Genomic DNA, 22,169 nt, shown 5'->3' on the forward strand with positions numbered 1-22,169 from the left:
GCAAAAAACAAAAAAAACAAAAAAAACAAAAAAAAACCACAAAACATCATAAGAGAAAGAAGATATTCATAAATGAAACCTAAACCGGACCTTCAACAAGGGTATTAAATTCTAAAGCATTTGACTTGAATAGACTAAACAGAAGACACATTAAATTCTGATTGGCATAAATACAAATAATACCTGAATGGATTCAGTCTTGATTAGACTTGAGTAATCATACAAAAGCAGAAAAGGTCACACTGCATCAAGGCTGGCAGATTTTTTAGGACACAAATAACCAAATTTGCTCATTTCACTTCATAGGGAAACTAAAAAAGAGATTTTTTTCCCAAGATAATTCATTACTGGTGGCATATTTGCACCAGTGAATCAAGCAAATCTTGAATAAAAACAAGCAAACGTGCTTCACACTGTGGTCTATGTTAAAATGAGACAAAAGGGGACAATGCATCCCTTCTTCACTTTGAGACAGTTCCCTCCCCTGGCTTTTAAGATACCAAACTTGCCTGTCATCACTGGCCACTCCATCGTGGCTACCTCTGTGAGTCCCCTCTCTTACAATGTTCAAGATAAGAGCATCTTGGAACTCAGTCCTGAAACTATCTTCTCTGTGAACTGACTCAGCAGGGGCATCCCCGAACTCCAAGGCTCAGGAAACTATTTATACCCTGACAACTCTGAGATCATCTCCTGGCCCAGGTACTTCGCTGAACTCCAGACTCTCAGATCGACGGCCTATCCAACAACTCTGCTTGGAATTCTGACAGACATGTCAGGACATGCCCAAAGTGAAGTCCTGATTCTATTACCCATACAACACCCTCTGAATAAAAAAAGTGAGGCTCACACTCTTCCTAATTTATTCCTTCTCAAAGGCAATTTTATTCACCCTGCTGGTCAGGTGCAAACCCTGCCAGTCAACCTTGACTCCTCTCTCTCATACATACCCCATGTTCTCTTCAAAATTCAGTGGTTTTATCATCAGGATAAATCCAAAAGCTGACCACTTTACCTTCTCCTTCACTCACACTGCTTCCTGGCATCATTATAGATCTATAAGGTTGCACAGCAGGTATGCTCATGCTCAAGCCATGGCTGTCACTCTCAACTAGACCCCTGAGTAAGACCATGACACTCCCCTGCTCAAAACCTTCCACCTCACTCAGAACCAAAGTCAAAGTCATTATACCGGCCGAAAAGGCTCCACATGACACAGCTCTGTTACCACCGTCTTTATCTCCTACCCTCACCCTCACTGACTCCTCTCCAGCCACCTTGGCCTCCCAACTATTCCTCTAGCTGTACTGCAGACTTGGGCACCTTCCCCTTACCTGGAAGGCTTTTTCTCCCCTCATTACTTTATATCTTCCTTCCAGTGTGACCTTTTCACAATTGCTGGTAATAGTAAACCCTGACAACATCTCCTCATCCCCCTTCACTGTTTACAAATTGGTAAAGACCTGCTCATATACTACATGGTTTACTCAATTATCTACCTTTTCCCAGTAACACACAAGTTCCATGCAGACAAGACATTTTATCCCTGGTATCCTGCTGGATCTCCAGCACTTCATGTACAGCCTAGCACCAACATGGAGCTCAACATATATTTTTGAATGAATGAATGAATGAATGAACGAACGCACAAACGAACGAACAGGAAGGTTACATAAACCTTCTCGAGGCCACTCAGATGATAAATGGCTGAGCCAGGTTTAAACCAAAAGCATCTGTCTCCAGTATTCCTGATACTATGTAATCACAGCTACATGAGGACCGATTAGTGTTGGCATTAGGAATAGGTTCAGTACAGCCCGGCAGGTGACACAGAAGATGTATTTTATATTTGAAGAGCCCAAAGGTTTTCTAGAAACTCAAGAGAATATATTTCACATAGTGGGATGGCTCTGCTTTCACCCTTATGTAGCATTCTCACTATTAACCTTCACCTCATCTTTCTCAGTTTCCACTGCCTTTCCTCTACACTTATTTTTTGTCCCTCCCTCAAATTTCAGTCCCTGCCTTTCTTGAGTGAATATGAGGAAAAGGGATCCAAGATTAGATAAAGGCAAGAGGAGAAATAGGTTTAGGGAAAAGGTGTGGGGCAGGAATCAAAGGACTATGGATCTGAGGCTAGTTGGGCCACCAACGCACCGAGTGCCTTTAGTGGGATCCTTTCCCCTTCCTGAGATCCTGATGCTCGCTGAGCTAAAATACATGCCCTTCAAAGAGGTTCTCTCTCCCCCAAAATTGATTGCTTTCCTTTGTAATTAGTAAAAGGCTTCGTCATTCTGAGTAGTCGAAGACTGGTTACAAAGCATGGTGCAATATTTAAGAACTAGGGTTCAGGACAGTGCTAGCATTCACATCCTGTTTCCACCACTGTGAAACTCTGAACCAAGACACTCCACCTGTCTAAAAATCATTTTTCTATCAAAGCGAGTGGATAGAAATAGCTGTCTCTATATGGGGTTTATGGAAATCAAACAAGGTAACATAGGTGAATCACCTGTTACTGTGCAGGGCCTAAGGACTCAATATTTGTTGCTCTTAATTTTTATTTTGCATGATTGCAGGCCACCATCCTGCATGAAATTTCAAGTTTTTCTCTACCTGCCTGCAGAGTCTTAATCTTCTCCATCTTTCATCACACGCAACTGCTTTTGTGGCCCCTGATGACTTTCTCTGGAAAGGCTTTACCCCAACTGCCCCTATTTTCTAAGGGCAGATGGCAGAAATCTGCGACATGAGACACTCAAGTTCTCTGGTTCTTTTCTTATCCTTTTGCTGATGACCAGCAATCTGAGGATGATCTTGTCCCTAGAATTCTTTTAGGCTGATAATCATAAAGCCACAGTCTACAATTATTCCTGCATTCCAAAGCCAAGAAACCCAATTTGGAAGGCACACAATGCTATCATTTGGCATAATGATACATGGAGTTATGAAGAAAATTGTGCTGACTGCTTTGAGAATTTGAGTCTCTATCTGGATTCATCTTTCTTCCTTTTTTTCCTAACTGATATTAGGAAACTATGCGCAGGTAGTAACAACATGAAAATGTCACTTACTTTTCAGGTTTAACTACACTACAACCCAATAATAAGTTAGGATGCTTCAGGGACAAGTTACGTATACTCCATACTAAGTCACTGAAGGACTTGCCCAGAAATGCATTTACGAACACATGTTTTTTGAACACACAATATTGACATGCACTTTGTTAAGGGCAGGGAAGATTATAAGGATTTCATTCCTATCCTCATGAAGCTTTTACTCCAGCAGTTTTTTGTTGTCTATTCCCATTTCTTAACTTCTGCCCAGATATGGGAAGATTGGACAAACTCCTCCAAAGCTGTGAATTGTCTCAAGTAGTGACAGAGAGTGTCCTGCTATACAGAGCCTAATTTCTGCTGATTTTATAGAGAACTCTCTAATTCTTGGTTTTCTCAAGAATTAAGCTCATTTCCTTAGTTTGCTGCCCAGCCCCCATCCAACACACACCTCTTCTCAGTTGATCCTGGTTTATTTCCCTCCTGCAGCAAAGAAACAAAAAGTAGCCACCAAATCCACAAGTATGCATTCCATTCATTAACAAAATGCTACACGGATGGTATGGTAAGAAGGTACTGGGCTCAAAGGACACAGCTGCAGAAATCAGCGTTTTTTGAAATCTTCGGGAATGTGATGGGATTAATGCTGTTATATGGCAAAATAAACTGAGAAAGGATATACTAGGAATATTGCCAAAGGGAATAATGTCAAGAAAGAACAACATGTGTCTTCAATCACCAACGTCTGCATGGTTAGAGTGCTAATCACAGAGGTGGGTGTAATCTCTGCCTGTTGGGCAGCCTTGAGTGCTTCAGGGAATATGTCATTTTTCAAGAGGCATCAATTAGTGGCTGTTCTGATGGCAGAGTGTGAACCACAGCTCTCTAATGATTGGGCTGAGTTAATAACGATTCCTGTGAGTGTACAACACAACACAAATGCACCCAGACACACTCGCCAGAGAGGGCAGTACGAGGCAGAGTAGGAGAGGGACATAAAGATACTAGGAACTGTGTATCTAGAATAAGATTTCTGAGTGGAAGCGGGCCAGGGGGAAGGGATGAACCGTGAATTTAAATCCAATGAACTAGGCTGGGTTTTACCAGGAACTGGAGAAGCACTGCCCTAGAAGACTTCCCTTTCAAGGAGAAGCACTGTGATTATACACAAACCATGTATGTGTCCAAGGCTGCACCTCACAGACATACACGTGGCACTCGTGTTTGCCAGCAATGCGTCACATGTTCATTACCTCCATTTGCATACGAAGACGTCATTAAAGTAATGTGCGTGGGATCCCGCAACTAGAAAGTGACAGGATTTAACTCAGAACCAACCCTGGAGCTTCTCGGTGTTCTCCAAATACACTGAAAATCACAAAGGATTCTTTCCTAGATTTTAGATCTGGTTAAGGGGAGTTTTGACGCTCAGAAATGCCGCAGTCTGATCTTCAAGGAAAGAATTCAGTCAGTCTCCTAAGCACCTAAGTGGGAAGACTGGCCCGGCTGGGTTTCTGCCAGACAGAGTGAAAGCACCCAGATACAGGAGAGGGCAGGTTTCTTCCAAAGCCATAGAGGAGGTCACACCCCATGTTGGAACAGTTGCCTCCTGAACAGCAGATGCCCTGCACCCAGTCACCACTGGTAGTGGACTCAGTTTCTAAAATATTAATTACACTTCCTACCAGCTAACTTTATTGAAACAGCTTTGGGTCGGTGAAACATAAAATATTTTGGAGATCTGGGTGCTCATCTGTAACTGCAATCACTACCTTTGGGCTAAATCTGGAAGTCTTCTATTTATTCCTAATCTGGACACCAAACCATGAAATTACTAGGGAATAAATGAAGAATATTTGTGTCACTGGATTTTAAGGATAATAGGATATATCTAATGACTTTCAGATACCTGATCTCTTGCCAACTCATTAACACCTCATTTTCTTACCTGGTGAGCCTTTTGCATTGAATGGTGAGGAGAGCCTGGGCGGCTCAATCGGTTGAGTGTCCAGCTCTTGATTTCAGCTCAGGTCATGATCTCACGGCTAGTGAGATTGTGCCCCAGTTGTCAGGCTCTGTGCTGGCAGCATGGAGCCTGCTTGGGACTCTCGTCTATGCCCCTGCTTACGTGCATGCTATGCTCACTCGCTCTCTCAAAATAAACATTTAAAAGAATTGAATAGTGAAATCAAAGGGACTCTAGAAGAAATGCCACTGAACATTATAATAAAACTTGAAAGAATTTGCTAGCTTTTGGGCTCATTGTTCATCTGCATTTTTCTTTGGCTAGTTAACAAATGATTTATCTCCAACTTCATCAAGAGGGTCAGACACTGACAGTCTGTAGGCAGAAACAGCGGTGGCCCACAAGATGTGCTTTTAAAATTTAACATTCATCGAAGGATAGATGCCCACCCTCACCCCTTTCCATATGCACCTATCCACTATTTCTCCCAGTCTGACATTTGCTATTTTCGCTATCTACAAATACAGGTTCACCTTTGCTTTAGGAAATGTATCACTGTCACCAGAGAAGCCGTCTTTGTTCCCAGCCTAATAGCAAGTATATATACGATTTCTTAAATACACCTGCTCTTTGCATGACTCATGTATTCAAACTCTCCATCAACTTCCACACATGTCTATGGACCATCCGACCTTGTAGATCCCAACAAAATTCACAGTGGCAGCACAGTACCTCACGTGGTCTCAAATCCAGACAGCAGGCTTCCTAAGCCACCTCAAACCCAGCCAGTGGTGAATTTATCACACCCCTCTTATATGTTAGCATGGAGACACAGCTTGAGTACATGCCTCAGTGAACCAGTAGTTAAGTTACCAGGGGCCATTTTAAGTGGCAGCTTTCCATCTACCTCTAGATACTAACACAGTAAAGAAAATATAAGAAAGCATCACCTCATCCCTGGAACCCCAGTCTCTGATCTCCTGCTCTTGGTGACATATAGAAGTTGGATCCACAAGATTATGACACCACGAACACTCAAGGGTGCTCAGCAAAAACGTGTCATTCTAAGAGGCTGTAAACATGGACACTGTCTTGCCTTGTTACCATAAACTGCAAAGGTCATACTGGCTGAAAGTATCAGATCCCTGCATGGGTTTGATTCCTGGCTCAGCTGCCCACTATCTGTATCTTTGGACATGCTTTTTACGTCTCAGTGCTTCATCTGCAAGACAGAAGTCATAATACATATCTCAAAGCGTTCTTTTTGAGGAATAACTTTAATACAATGATGGTACGTTTGAATTAATATAATGTACTTATGTTATAATTCATAGTGGTATGAATTTTCTTATTAAAAGGGCATAACAACACCTCAACTAGCTCTTACAAGGATTTTAGGAGGTGAAAAATATTACGTGCAACATTACGTTCGTGCCTTAACTACTAGAACAAGACATTGAGAACATCAAATCTATCTGCGTCATGTTTCTTTCTTTGAGGAACAGAGTAAGAATGTAACATGGAGACATTGCATAGGCATTATATCTGTATGTGGACATATATTAACCATTTATGTTTGATCTCCTTCACTGATTGATCTCCAAAGCAAGTTATACCTTTTCCTTGCTAATTCTGTGGTGGCAAAGAGGGAAGGCCAGTCTAGGGAATGACTGAGGCATTGGATAAACCCAAATCACCTGAGAATGAGAGGGGCAGAATTATTGTCCAACCCCCAAGATGTTAATAAAAGCATAACACATTATCATTGGTTTTGTTAAGTAATCAAAGTCTCAGAAATGATTAGCTATTGAGCTCATAGGTACCAGCACTGTTCTGAGCTTACATTTGCTCAAGAAATGCTCCAAAATGAAGCAGTGCTATTGGGATTCTCTTTTTGCATATGGAGAAGGAGAAGGCTCAGAGTATTCAAGCAAGTTGTGCCACAGTACAGAGTATGGACTGGAACCCTGGACAGTGAGTCTAGGCTCTGGGCTTCCAACCACCCCTAGAGTCTTTCCTGATGGGTCATGAACTCATGTTTGTCTATGATAAAAACTGCCCATGTTTTTCTCCTTATATTGCTTACATGAGTTTTTGAGGGGTAATCTTTTCATTTTGTAGGATAAAAGAGTTACTATTCCCAATCTAAATACCTTATAAAGATAGAAAAGAAAAATACTAATAAGTGTCTAGAAAAATAGGCAAGGGATATCAACAGGAAGTTTACAAGAAAAAAACATGCAAATAGCCCATGAACTCAGCAACACTCATAATAAGAAATCCAAATTACACATGAGAAAATTAGAACATAAATGATCCTAATACTGCAAAGAATGAAAATACCACAGATATATTTAAATCAGTGAGTTTATAATGATACTAAGAAGAAAAAAAAATCTTACTGGTCATCTTTGGAAGACACTGGAGAACCACATCATTACTTTGAAAATAGTAAATAAATGGAAATCAACCTTCTGTCCTGCCTTTCCTTAGGACGTATAATCAAATACTGAAGAAAAGAAGTTACCATTTGTAGAAGTTTCTCACCAAAAAATGAAAACAAAATAAAAAAAGTAGAGTGTCTCCACTGTTTAACCCCTAATGAAATAATGCATCCAGGTAATAATCACCAATGGGTGCTAATATTACAAAAGAAAGATAAAAGGTGCCTCCTTATGGATGCACAATAGCTTCACCTAGGAAGCAGTCTAGCCAAAAACATGTGACCTGAATTAAACTTGCTAGCTTAAAGGAAATACACATGACCAAGGAATTTGCTTACACAACAGAGGGATACAATGAGCAGCATCCAGGCTGTGGAACTGTCTGCAGGATCAAGAACAAGATCATCTTCAACAAATAAATCACAAGGAGAAGAGTGATGGGAACCTATGGATTAAGAGAAACTTCAGAAAGACAGTCACTTTTGAGGGCTGAAAGGGATTTGGATCTTGAGACACAAAGTGAAAGTAAAAAAATGTCAGCAGTCACTTCAAAAAAGACTAGGTATTTGCTAGTACAAAATAATATCTTTGGTATAAGAATGACATTGTTTAATTTATAAAAAGGATGTTACCATTTAGAGATGAACACAGCAATATTGAAGGAAGAAGGTTATGGGTAGGAATTTGCTCGAGTGAGGTCTGGGTGATGTATGAAACAAGACTGCTAATGAATTTGCAAGTCTTACAGTTCATTTATGGTTACCTAGGATTTCATTACCCTGTTCCCTCTATTTTAAAATTTAAGTTTCCATAATAAAATAAGGGGAACTATCTGCCAGATAAAACCATATAGAGCAACTTAAAAAAAAATATTTAAGTTTATTTATTTATTTTAAGAGAGAGAGAGAGAGCACAAGCAGGGGAGGAGCAGAGAGAGAGGAGCAGAGAGAGAGGAGCAGAGAGAGGGGAGGAGCAGAGAGAGGGGAGGAGCAGAGAGAGGGGAGGAGCAGAGAGAGACAGAATCCCAACCAAGCTCTGCACTATCAGTGCAGAGGCCGATGCGGGGCTTGAAACCACGAACTGCAAGATCATGACTTGGGCCAAGATCAAGAGTCAGATGCTTAACCGACTGCGCCACCCAGGTTCCCCAACATACAGCAACTTTTTAAACAAAGGAATGTGATAAAAATGGTACTAGTTGTCTCTAGGTGGTAAAATTATGTAGGATTTTGACCTCTTTAATTCTCATTATTTTTTTCCTCTTAATGAGTGTGTGACACACTTACAAACAGAAATGGGAAATTCATTTTATTTTTAATTGTTTAGTTTTATTTTTGAGAGAGAGACAGAGCAGGAGTAGGGGAGGGCAGAGAGAGAGGGAGACACAGAATCCAAAGCAGGATCCAGGCTCTGAGCTGTCAGCAGAGAGCCTGACGCGGGGCTTGAATTCATGAACCTTGAGATGATGACCTGAGCAGAAGTCGGATGCTTAACAGACAGAGCCACCCAGGCTCCCTGGGAAATTCATTTTAAAAACAATTTTTTTCCAGGGCACCTGGATGGCTCTGTTGGTTGAGCGTTGGACTCTTGATTTTGGCTCAGGCCATGACTCCAGTGTCGTGGGATCAAGTCCCATATCAGGCTCCACACTGAGCGTGAAGCCTGCTTGAGATTCTCTCCCTCTCCCCCTCTCTCTGGCTTGCTGTCTCTCAAAATAATGTTTTCAAAAATCTTTAAAAAAATTTTTTTTTGCATATGAAACTTTAACCATTAGTATTTTATTACTTCAACAATTGGGAAGCAAATATTGCAAAATCTTAGGATTTGCCATGCTGGGTGATAGACACACAACTGTTCATTTTATGATTTTCCTTAATTTAAAAAAATGTAACCTTATACAATAAAATATTATAAAAACTGAAAATAAATGGACTGTCCTGTGATCTCTGTTAGGTCATATTGAATACTTTCTCCAAAGTGACCTCTAAAAGCAAAGGGTGTCCCACAGTGTAAAATAGTTTTACTTTCACCATAAATGTAAGAACAATTTTGTAGCCATTTCCAAAGAATTATGTAAGAGGTAGTAGGAATCCACCCTATGAGGAAGCCCACAGAAGAGCGCACTGTAATACTATCCACCTTTATACCTTTAAATATTTTTACTTTTTAAAGGAATAAAAATATGACCTGTAATTCGTGACATTGGAGCGATGTTACCGTAACACTGTTAAATAATTAGGACCAAGTCGAAATCATCCAGTTAAAAATATTTCAAAGAAAAGGACTGGACAGGATCATAGGGACCAGCCAGTCAGATCTACTACTTTGCAGATGACTTAAGTGGCTTGTCCAAAGTCACAAAAGTGATTGGGGCCAGATGAGCAACAAGGATCCAGTTCTCTACTGCCCGATTCCCATCTTGAAGGACCATGTCTTACCAAATAGCATCTTTCCAAATGTTTCTATGATACTGGCACAACTATACACCTGCATTCTATCTATTATCAAAAAACTAGTAAGAATATACAGGACACATAAGGAGTTGTGGCTTATGTGGGGGTGCCTGAGAGGAACAAGGGGTTTATTTTTTTAATGCTTATTTGTTGAGAAAGAGAGAGTACCAGTGGGGGGGGGGGGGGGAGGGGGAGGGAGGGAGAGAGAGAGAGAGAGAGAGAGAGAGAGAGAGAGAGAGAGACTGACTATAACAGCAGTTTTAGGCTGACAACAAACTGGAGCAGGGAGTGCAGAGGGTTCTCATATGTTTCCTCCTCCTAAGCACTCATGGCCACTCCCATCCGCAACATCCTGAATCAGTGGTCCATCTGTTCCTATCAATGAGCCATTACACTGATACATCATCACCACCCCAAGTCAATAGGTTACCATAGGCTTCCCTCTTGGTTTTACACATTCATAGGCTTTGACAAATGTTTCATGGCAGGTATTTATACATCGTAACAGTATTTATACAGAATATTTCCATCGTCCTAAAAATCCCCTGCGCTCCATCTGTCTGTCCCTCCCTTCCCTCTAATCCCTGACAACCACTAAGATTTTAAATATCGCTATAGTTTTACTTTTTCCAGAATGTCATTTGGTTGGAATCCCACAGTACGTAGCCTTTTCAAATTGGTTTCTGTCATTTAGTAATCCACATTTAAGTCTTCTCCAGTTCTTTTCATGGTTTGACAGCTCATTTCATTAGAGCACTGAGTCATATTCCATTGTCTGGATGTACCACAGTTTCTGTACCCATTCACCTCCGGAAAGGCATCTTGGTTGCTTCCAAGTTTGGGCAATCATGAATAACTCTTCTCTAAACACTCAGGAGCAGGTTTCTGTATTATGGACTTAAGTTTTCACTCTTTGGAGCATAATCACTAGATCATGAAGAATATGTTTAGGTTTCTAAAAAAGTGCCCAAGTGTCTTCAAACTGGCTGGACAGAGGGATTTAATGTTAAAAATCAGCAAAGTGAAAACCACATAAAACCAACATCATTCTTCAAAATATCTTAGGAAGGTGGCACATTAACTGATAGATTTCAGAAGCCACTACGCTCTAATTTCTGTGAGGGCAGGTAATCTATTCTAGTAGTTCACTGTATCCGCAGTAGTATTCCTAGCGCCTAGAACAGTGCTGCTACATAATAAATGCTGATTTAGTATTTGTTAAATGAACAGATCCAGAGGGGAAAACAAAAAAACCTTCCTTCTGTTTTGTACCACACACTTCTTTAGTTGAACAATCAAAGTGAAGACTCATCTTACGGGCCTTAGAGTGTGAAAAGTAAGTATGATTAAGGGATAGAACTTCACTCAGACCAAATTCTCACCCTACAGGGCGGCCAAAGACTGGGACAGACACTGAGAACAGCAGAATAAAGTCTCTCTTCTTCTGTGGCATGTGCCCACTGCATGGAACAGGGGACAGAATCCTCTGCACTATGTAAATGGCTCTCTTTTTATTTGCTATGCACGTACAGTTGAATTTGCATAAATTAAATGCACATAAGCTGAGACTCCACTATAATTGCAAAACCATTGCATTGGAAATAAGCTTTCACTGAAATCACGTTAGAAACCAGAAAGATTAGATTTAGAAACATATTTAGCCCCATCAAGAGGTAGATTATGGAAAGTTTATAAAACAACACAGATACACATTGTGGGCCAGCCAAGGGCCTGGCTAGGGAGAGGAAGAGCCTTGTAGCCTCAGCAAGGAGAGGAAAGCTGTCATCTAATTTCAAAACAAAGACTACAGAGTCACTCAAACCTTTGAATCAAATCCCTGTTCCGCAAACTTAAAGCAATCGACCTACTCATCCAGCCTCAGTTTTCCACACTGTGAAGGAGGCATAAGAATACCCGCAGTTTTGAAAGGAGAAAAGAGTACAAGACAGGTCTAGCATCCTGTTTGGATTTTCAAAACAAACACAAAATCCAAACAATTCCATAAGTCTAGGCATGAAGTACGGGGAAATACAGGTTTGCTGGTCCTAAGCATTTCCGAACCATCTATTTCCCACCACAGTAGAAGCTAAGTCACTACACTTAATATTTTTTAAGAACCCACAGAGCTGTATGAGTTACATAATTGTGCCTTAGATAGCTATTATTTTTTCCCTTCACTTCTTACTAAGCAAATGTGAAGTTAAATTAGTCGCTTATCATAAAGTTCTCTGAAAACATCACAGTTGAAAGCAATGCCTGATAATTGTTCTTAGCCATCTGGCACCAAGTGACGTTCATGAACTTACATGAACCATTTGGCTGAAGTCCAAAAACTTCTATCTCAATTTTATAGCTTGCTTACTGAAAGTTCTAAGTTGAGAAATTTCTAAGAGGAAAAATGGTTTATTAAAAAGGAGAATAAATGGGTCAATCCTTGAACTCCTTCACAATTACATAAGAAAGCATAAAAACAATTCTACATGTAGCCTCCAGTTTTAACAAATACAGTTAAGGCAAGGTTATACACTCTACCTCGTCAATACACGCACGTGCGTGCATACACACAGAATACACGCTGCTTTTCTCAATGTTTTCACATGAAGAGCCACACATAATCCTGCTAAGCATCCAGGACAACTGCCACTCAGCAGCTTATCTGCAATGCCTCTCACATGGTGGTGGCTTCTCCATCTACTGTCCACTCTCCTCTCCTAGAAGGAGCCCCTAAAAGCACATCTCCACTTGTCTGAATATTTCTACAACCTTCTCAACGGTCTCTCATCAACCCATCTTGGGCTGACCCCACCCCTTTTTCTTCCCTAGAGCAGGAATGAGCTTTTAAACCTAAGTCACTTCCACTCCTCTGCCTAAATTTTCCGAAGGTTTCCCACGACTTTTATAACACAATCTCAAATCCTCACTGTGGTTTAGAAGATCCGAGGTCTGGCCCGTTTCACTGGTCTCATCTTGTATTCTACACTTCTACCTACTTAACATGTGCTGCCCATACTGGCCAGTCTTCTGTTTGTGAGGCACCAGCCATGCCCCTTCTGGTCTCTAGTCTTTAGCACACTGTATATAGAAGGTGTGATCTTTGTTCCCCATGCCCTCAAAAAGATACCACAATAATTTGGAGGTGATTTGTCGAAGACATGGACTCTCTTTTCTCCCCGCCTCATTCATGAGGAGGTCGGGTTCCCTGGCTTAGAGAAGTTTCAGATGTTCCATGGATGTAAAAGTCATTTCCTTCCTTCAGTAGAAGAAGTATGTCCTATTTACTGGAACCAGATTTTCTAGTAAGTTTCTCTCATTTGCCTATTTCCTCATAGTTCCCTCCCCACCCCAAATCTCAGACAGTTCATAACATACTTATCCTCACTGTGTGTATAAACTGGCAACCTGAATGCTAAACTCCCTTCTCAAGCATGATTGGAATCAATTGAGCTACTCTCCTGGAGTAGTTAGAAGAAAATTACTTATCTTTCAATGATTTTATGACAAGCTCCAGCTTCTGAAAATTACTGGATATTACTCTAAAAATAAAGCATTACAGATAATTACCCCTGAGAATGGAACACATCACTACCTTAATTCGAAAAGTTATTTTGGATACAGGGCAAGAGTACTTGTTTGAAAAATAAAATTGCCAATGTACACGAAGCAGCTCAATGCTGAGAGGAAACAGGAGAACAAAAAAAACCATTCCATGCTTTCTCAAAATCGTTGTGCTAACGGCCGGCAGCCAATCCAATGCTGTACTATCTCCAAGAAGGCAGAGAAGGAATTACACCAAGTAGTGTTATCAGGAGAGGAGGGAAAGAACACTATCGGTGAGTGAAAAAAGATGGAAGTCCTGTTTATATGCACTGACTCAGTTCTTCTCCCTAACTTATTAGGAAGGTTCTATAATCATCTCTACTTCATAGGAGAGGACACCAAGCACCTTGTCAGAAGTAACAGTGCTGGGATTTGTATTGAGACAGTTTAAATCCAGAGTCCACACTTACAAACCATGGCACAAGGTTGCCTCTCAGGTCTTAAAGGAATTCAGGCCCAAAGGGCTATGTTAAATGTTACACTTTGACACTGATCATCAAAGCACATGTGAGCTGGGAGTTCCTGAAAACGTAAAAACAGAAACAAGTTTGTATAGATGAAAAAAACAAAGTCTTAAAGATCTTCTGACTTGCCCCAAATGATGCACGATCTCCCGATTCCTAATCTCTAAGTGCCCTCAAAGGCCATGGTTTCTCATTTGGCAAATATACATGTAGTGCCTTTCAAGCACTCATCTCTGTGTTGAGAAATGACTGAGATACAAAAAATGGTTTGACAGAGTTAAGTATCAGGGTGTGCAAGATCACCAAAGGATAACCTTAATTTGGGTCATCACAGGGAGGGGAGTGTTCTTGAGCTGTGAGGCTGAAGAGTGTTTACCTGGATGAAAACTGAAGAAGAGGGGAAGAAAGGTGAAGAGCTTCCTAGGCAGAGAGAGAGCTCCTTGTAGGAGATCCTGGAAGAGAGAACGTTGTACTTTCAAGGAACTTAAATAAGTTGTATATGGATGAAGGCGTTACACATTTTCAGGATGGAACGTTATAACCACTCACAATGGAAAAATAAATTGGGATGAGACCACACAGAACCATGAAGGCTACATTAAGGAATTACAACAGACTAAACCATTTGTATGTTAAGGAATGAGCAAGACTTCTATGTTGCATGGCTCCCCCTCCCTCTCCCTCTGCTTCCCCACTGCACCACCCTACTACTGAAAAATCAGACAAGGACCAAAACTAAGTCAATAAAATCTGCACAGCATCTGAAAGGAAACCTAAGAAGTCAGCAAGACAAGGGGGGGGGGGGAGAAAAGAAAGAGGGTATCCTAAAGAAGGGGAATTTTACTTTACCGGAAGGCAATCAACTAGAGGGCAGCTCTGAGAGATGAGATCAAAGAATCTGTCCTGATAAGCTGAAGCCAACTAACAAGAGTCCTGCTCAATTTCCAGGAATTTTGTAAACTGGCTGTTAAGTTATGTACCTTGAAATCAAACATGTTGGGAGTATTTATACTCTTAACATTGGCCAATACTGTAACACAAGGTGTTCATTTCTGGAGATCTGGTTTATCAGCACACTCAGTGAGGATTTGGTGGCATTATTACTATTGTTGGAAGGAAATAACTAGACTACTACAAAAGGAGTTACTTTCCATTACCCTATGGACTCTTAAGGTATCAGAGAGTAACAAGTCTGAAATAATAAACTGGTTCATTTCACTGCCACCCCCACCACCATGTTGGCTTGATGCACTCACAGTGAAACTAAATACTGAAATTGATGAGCCCTCATACCCAAGAGTTTCCATATTTGTATATACACAGCTCAACAAAATTTATTAAATAAAAACAAACATTTGCTTAGAAAGGCAATAAGGTCTTGGTAGAAACTTCACCTGTGGATGTGAATACTGCCCAAGGTAATTATCAGTGCCCTCAAGATCCTTAAAGGAAATACAACTAGGAGATTTAAAAGGCTGTTTCAAATAAATAAAATTAAGGACATATCATAAGGATATATTATAAAGTAATTATAAAATTATAATGAATTATGGAAAGAATTATATTCTTTAGAATTTTCGAAATTAAATAAAATTTATGGAAAGAATTATGGAAAGTAAATACCCAGCAACTTTCCCTATTAACAGATCATATTTATTTAATGTGTGGTATATGTACAAGGCATCCAGTCTCATAACAAACTATACTCAGTTATGACTATTATCCCCATTTTACACTTGTGAGAATTCAGTCATAAACTAAACAGGTTGCCCAACATTGCATAGCTATTAAGAGGCAAGAGTTCCTACCTACTGATTCCACATGAATAGCTCTTAAAATCTATACCTAGCTGCTTCACAAAGATATTTTAACATCTGTTGATAATACTACAGAATGCAAAGAGTAGAACATCATTAACTTATAACTTTCAAGGTTAACATTAAAATTAAGTAATGAAAGCTACTAGAAGGCATGCGTCTTGTTTGCTCCTATTTTTCTGTCATAATAACTGATACAATCAGAGTGGATTAGTTCCCCTGTTGCAAAACAGTCTAAAGTGGCCTACAATACACCAATTCATCAAATTAGACAACGCTCTTCATTATTTTTATCAAATGTAGCAACCATTGCCCACATCATGATAAATAATTGAAGCTACTCGACTACTTTATTACATCTCACACATTTCTATTCCAGAAGTAGGGCAGTGCACATTTTGAGAGGCAACCGGGTTAGCTCCCAAACCTATTTTGGTCATTCTTGTTGATAAAAGCCCATGTCTCTTCAGTATTTACTATTAACACTATGTGAACAAAAATATGTGATGAAAAAAACCAGAATTTCTGTTTCCAGGAAGAAGTTGAACATAGTGGCAGAAATACAACTATGACATAGTCAAACACACAAACTTGAATGAGAGATACAACTATAAAGTGGGACGGGAGTTGAATGTGGGAATGACAGAGAAAGGCTACTTACTTTTGGTTCACATGAAGGTTCAGGAGAAGACAGGGAGCTTCATGGCACAAGGGGTGTTGGGTTTAGCTTGGAAAAGTAACCAGAATTTTACAAAGCAGAAACCACACAAATGCAAGTTAATATGACCAATATGGACCATTAATAGAATCTAATTTAGAACAATAAGGGTTCTAATTTAGAACATTTTAGAGAGAACTACTCCATTGGAACAGAACAGTAACGGGAGAACTGCCAGTCTTGATAATTCTAATCATCGAGGTTTGAACTTGAAGCCAGGGATGACTTCCTCGGTGTTCCATGAACCCCCAGCACTTTATGCAAAACCTTTTGTTATTTCCATCTTCCTAAGGAGAAGGCCCACAGCTTCTGATCCAAAATAAGATTTAGAACCAGTGACCTCTAGACTTATTCCAAGGTAATTTGATGGGCGAATGAGAAATAAAAGTTAGCTGTGATTTCCAACTTTATTTACTTTTAAATATCCATAACAGGTATAAGAAGTAAATTGACAATGATGCTGGAAAAAGAAAAGACAAGAAAAGAAAAACGCTATCCAGAAAAACAAAATGGAGTGATCAGATAGAGCACTTAGAAAAACTCTTAATTGGACCTGAGGGGACTAGGACCATATCACATGGTAATCAATGGGAAGAAATGTGTTATGTAATCAAAAAGGCCATAATCAACAGGATACACATTTCCCAAAAGTTACTAGCAAAGAATTCAAGTCTTTCTTAAGATATTATACAGTAAAATAATGCATCACTAGAGATGGAACTAATTAAAAATAAATATCAAAACGGGATGTTTTCATAAACTCATTACTAAAGGAGGAGGGGGGTTAACTTTACGTATGTTTCAGTGGGCACAAAGAAGCAGTTGTGTTTATCTCCAGAAGGAGATTAATGGGATACATGTGCCCATTCTAATATGCCCCGGAATTTTACTTTTACTAGTGTTCTTCAAAGTGGTGAGCTGTTAAATATAGATCATTAGTCAGCGCATGTTTAATTACATACCAGTATTTCTTGAAGATTAAAAATGTCTGCAGTTCAATTATCCTCACAAGGCAAGTCCCATTTTGTATTCATTCAGCTTGGAACAACGTAGTCACAAAATATATGGTTTTAGATTAAAATCTTTCTGATAGTACTCCACCGGGCTGATTTCAAAGGGGGAAATATACACCTGCTTCACTTCCCAGGGAGAATACCAGCTACTGCTTTATACCTTTCTCCATTCATGTTGGATGGATTCAGAGCAGAGCAGTGACCCCCTCAGACATTTCTCCCCATCACCACCGCCACACAATTATCACACAGCTGGCCTTTCAAATTCAAGTCACGCAAAACGGTTCATCTTTTACGTAAATGGTCTCAGCTCTGGTTCTGAGGTCCTGTCCCCCACGCGTAAGCCTATCCTCTTCAGAGATTTGGATTCCTGCAGGCAGTTACCAACACAAAAATATTCTGACAAAAACCTAAGTGTTCTTTTGCAAATAGAGCTCATTCTTCAGGAGAGAGGGGGAAAAAAAGACAGTGTTTAAGTTCTGAATTTCAGGTAGAAGACCCAGAAAAAACAATTTATGGTGCTTGGAATAATTTACTTGATTACACGTACTACAAGTATTTTCCTTCATGTTTTTGTAATGAACCTGACCATGAAAAAACAAATTTACGTCTGTCGTCTGTCTCATTATGAGCTGAGCTCATTTGGTGCAGAAAACCTACAGTTTAATTGCCTGATTTAAATTTGGCTAGTAGAATGCATACTGAAACATTACTCTTTTAATTATGTTAATTTATAACTGAAAAGCTAAATTTACAAAGGCAATAACATTAATTATTTACTTGCCCATTAAAGTTGAATATATATTACCAAGCTAATTGGTTTCATAAGTCTGCCAAAAAATTAAAAACAAGTTTGTGCACTGATTTATATGGGAAAGGTATACATATTCTCAGTGGGTTACTTGTTCCTTATTGGATTACATGAAAATATGTGTAAAACACTTCATCTATACAATATTCCACATAGCTTCTTCCTTCCTTCTTGGGCTAAAACACATTTTAAAGGAAAAATAGAGGCAATGAACATTTACTCAATGCTTATTCTGTATCATACCATATATGAATCATCCTGTTGAATCTCAGAACTGAATAACATACTAACTAGCATTATTTCCCGTTTAAAGTTGAAGAAACCAAGGTTTGGAGAGATTAAAAAGTTTGCCAAGGCAAGGGCCAAAATACCTAAATCCAGGACTTGCTCTAGAAAGAACCAAGATCTTAACATTTATGCTGTACCGTTTTAATACCTGTTATTCACAGCAGATGGGACACTTGCTAACTCAGCATGATTCCCTAAGGGAAAAAACTTGCTTTGACGTCAAAATCAACTACTTTAGTGAAAAAGTTAACCATAACCCCATATGGATATTGGCATAAAAATAACCATAGAGCCCAATCCAAAGCACAGAAATCACAGAGGAGTCTGTACTCCAGTGACATAAAATCAAAGTAGCACAAGGAGAAAGTCCAGCAAATACTCTCGAACCTTATCTCTACAGTGGGATTCAGTATTAGGCAGGTTCCACTTAGACCACAACTCAACAAGGGGATTACAAATTAGAGAGGATAATACCCATCTTACTATCCTCTTGGGCACAGTGTGCAGATCAAATGTGAAACGGGATAAGAAAGAGCTATGAAAATTAGCAAGCATTATGCAAATCCAAGTGAGTACAATTAGTGTTAGATGGTTTTGCACCTAAAGAATTTCCACGGAACTTAGTCTGAGTTTACACGGAGACTAAAATTTAGCTATATTCTCTTGCAACTTGAAGGCTTCTAAAATTTCTCTCCTATAAAATTTAGCTAATATTTTGTCAAGCAAAAATGTCATTAATGTGACCTCAACAAGTTACAATTAGCAGTTTTTAATTAATACCCCATGAAATATTGTGAAATAAAACTGTGTTCAAAACGGCTTGGGCCAATGTATTAATATTGTACATTTTTTTATATCCAGGAAACACCAAAATATTAACCATGTATTTACTCATGCGCACTTTACATCATACAACTAAACTGCTAATGGTTATAGAGCAGTTAAGGACATTTTAATATGTACCGAAAAGTGATTTTGAGCATTTTCTAAGAGATTTCAAATACATTTGAATGTCTGCAAGTCTACTAGGAAGGACAACAATATTCCGTCTTCACTGACTTCCTGAAACTTTTCCAAATGTAGCCTAATAATTTTAGAGATCATCTATAGCAGTTCCAGACCTACTGTACCATAATAAATTATCTTCTAACACTGCTGTGGAACACCTCCTATCATTCATTATGATGGAGTTTTGCTGAGGGCTAGAAAACTAAAATCATCTAATGAAGTTTAAATTATACTTTGGGTCTTTTGTTTTTATTCAATATTTAAGCATTGTTATGTTGTGTCTGGGGGAAGGCATGGATTATTTCTAAATAAAGGAAGAGATATTCACACATTTTTATATGCCTCACATCATTAAAATGGAAAAATTGAATTTTTTGTGTGTTAAACTATGAAATAAAGACATGGATCAATGCACCCAGCATCTAGCGAGAGCCCACTAAGTGCTAAAAGAAATTTCAAATCATGAAATTTCAAATAAAAAAGGCTCTTTGTAATGTCAAAATAACATCACCACTACCCACAGCAGAATAACATTATTCAACATCAGAACTGGGCATGATATCCTATAGGCCAATATTTCACTTTTCATTTATCAAGTCTAGAGCAGAAGTGGGGAGCTTACACATTACTTTCTATCCAACCTCAGCTGATTATTCTGACATCAAGGATCTGGATTTGTAATAGCAGTAAGTCCTTGAGATTCAACTACAAGTAGCTAAAACTTACCAAATCCAGAAAATCCAATTCAATTATTGAATTTTATATACTGATTTGTTAAGAATTGCACAAAAACCTTGTCATGAACTAAAGTAGTAGATGTGGCCTTTTAGTCAACTCCTAAATTACTTTTACTTGTTAGAACACATTGAGCATTGGTAATAAATAAATAAATAAATAAATAAAGCATTTAATCCAACTTAGTTCTTTTACATTTTCTTCCCCATTTTATTTTATTATTTTTAATATAAATTTTTAATATTTAATTTAAATAATTTAATTATTTAAAATTTATTAATTTTAATATTTTAAATAATAATTTAAAATATATTTAATAATTAAAAATATATTTAATATTTTAATATTTTAATATTTTAATATTTTTAATATTAATTAATTAATAAAATTAATTATTTTTAATTTAAATTTAAAAAAATTTTAATTTTAACAATTAAAACCAATTGTCAAATTGGTTTCCATACAACACCCAGTGCTCATCCCAACAGGTGCCCTACTCAATACCCATCACCCACCCTCCCCACCCTCCCCCCCCCCATCAACCCCCCCCTTGTTCTCAGTTTTTAAGAGGCTCTTATGTTTTGGGTCCCTACCTCTCTAACCTGTTATTTTTTTTTCCTTCCTCTCCCCCCATGGTCTTCTGTTAAGTTTCTCAGGATCAAAAAATTAAAAATAGATCTACCCTATGACCCAGCAATAACACTGCTAGGAATCTCCCCAAGGGATACAGGAGTGCTGATGCATAGGGGCACTTGTATCCCAATGTTTATAGCAGCACTCTCAACAATAGCCAAATTATGGAAAGAGCCTAAATGTCCATCCACTGATGAATGGATAAAGAAATTGTGGTTTATATACACAATGGAGTACTACATGGCAATGAGAAAGAATGAAATATGGCCTTTTGTAGCAACGTGGATGGAACTGGAGAGTGTTATGCTACGTGAAATAATCCAACTTAGTTTTGCCTCTTTTGAATTATAAGTTTATCAAAGGAGACCTGTCATCGAGGAAAAAATAAATAAATTCATACAATAGTGGACTCTCATTGAGTTCCTGAAGGAAACGTTAATTAAAACTTCATGTGTTACTGTTGGAGAGCCTAACTAGTTCAGTCAGTAGAAGATGCAACTCTTGGTCTCTAGGTTGTAAGTTCGAGCCCCATGTTGGGTGTAGACATTACTTAAATAATTAAGATTTTTACAACTCTGTGTATTACTCTATAAAACTATAATGGCATTATGAAAAATACATGGAAAAAAAATGGTCTGTTTTACTAGACCAAGCACCAGCCCTGCAGAGGATCTACAGAACTGATGGAATACTGCCAAGCAAATACGCATCAACACTTGTTTACATGTGTAACTTCTGAAAATCCTCAGAAACTGCTAAAATATGGATACATATATCAGCTGGCTTGAGTCACCAAACATCACAATACACAGAACTATTTGTTAGGAACGGCTGTGTAATTTGAGTAATTAAAATACACTTACCAAAATGGCACAATGGTAGACTTCAAACAAACTTGTGTTTTCAAATATAAAAGATAAAGATGTTTATAAGCACCTCAAAGGAGAAATCAGGATTCATCAGAGGAGAACATTCTAGCTAAGGACAAGGTATGTTCCCATACTCTGGGCACCACTCTTATGCTAAAACAAGATTCCCTCCACCAAACACACAGCTTTCCCTGACTACTCACATAGAATATTCCTCTCTACTCCTGGCACACCCGAGAGGTAAGAGCCTATATAAAAGGAGAAATTTCACTGCAAGAACCCAAATACGTTTCCTCC

This window comes from Panthera uncia (assembly GCF_023721935.1).
Source record: "Panthera uncia isolate 11264 chromosome A1 unlocalized genomic scaffold, Puncia_PCG_1.0 HiC_scaffold_17, whole genome shotgun sequence".
In the NCBI taxonomy this organism is placed as follows: domain Eukaryota; kingdom Metazoa; phylum Chordata; class Mammalia; order Carnivora; family Felidae; genus Panthera; species Panthera uncia.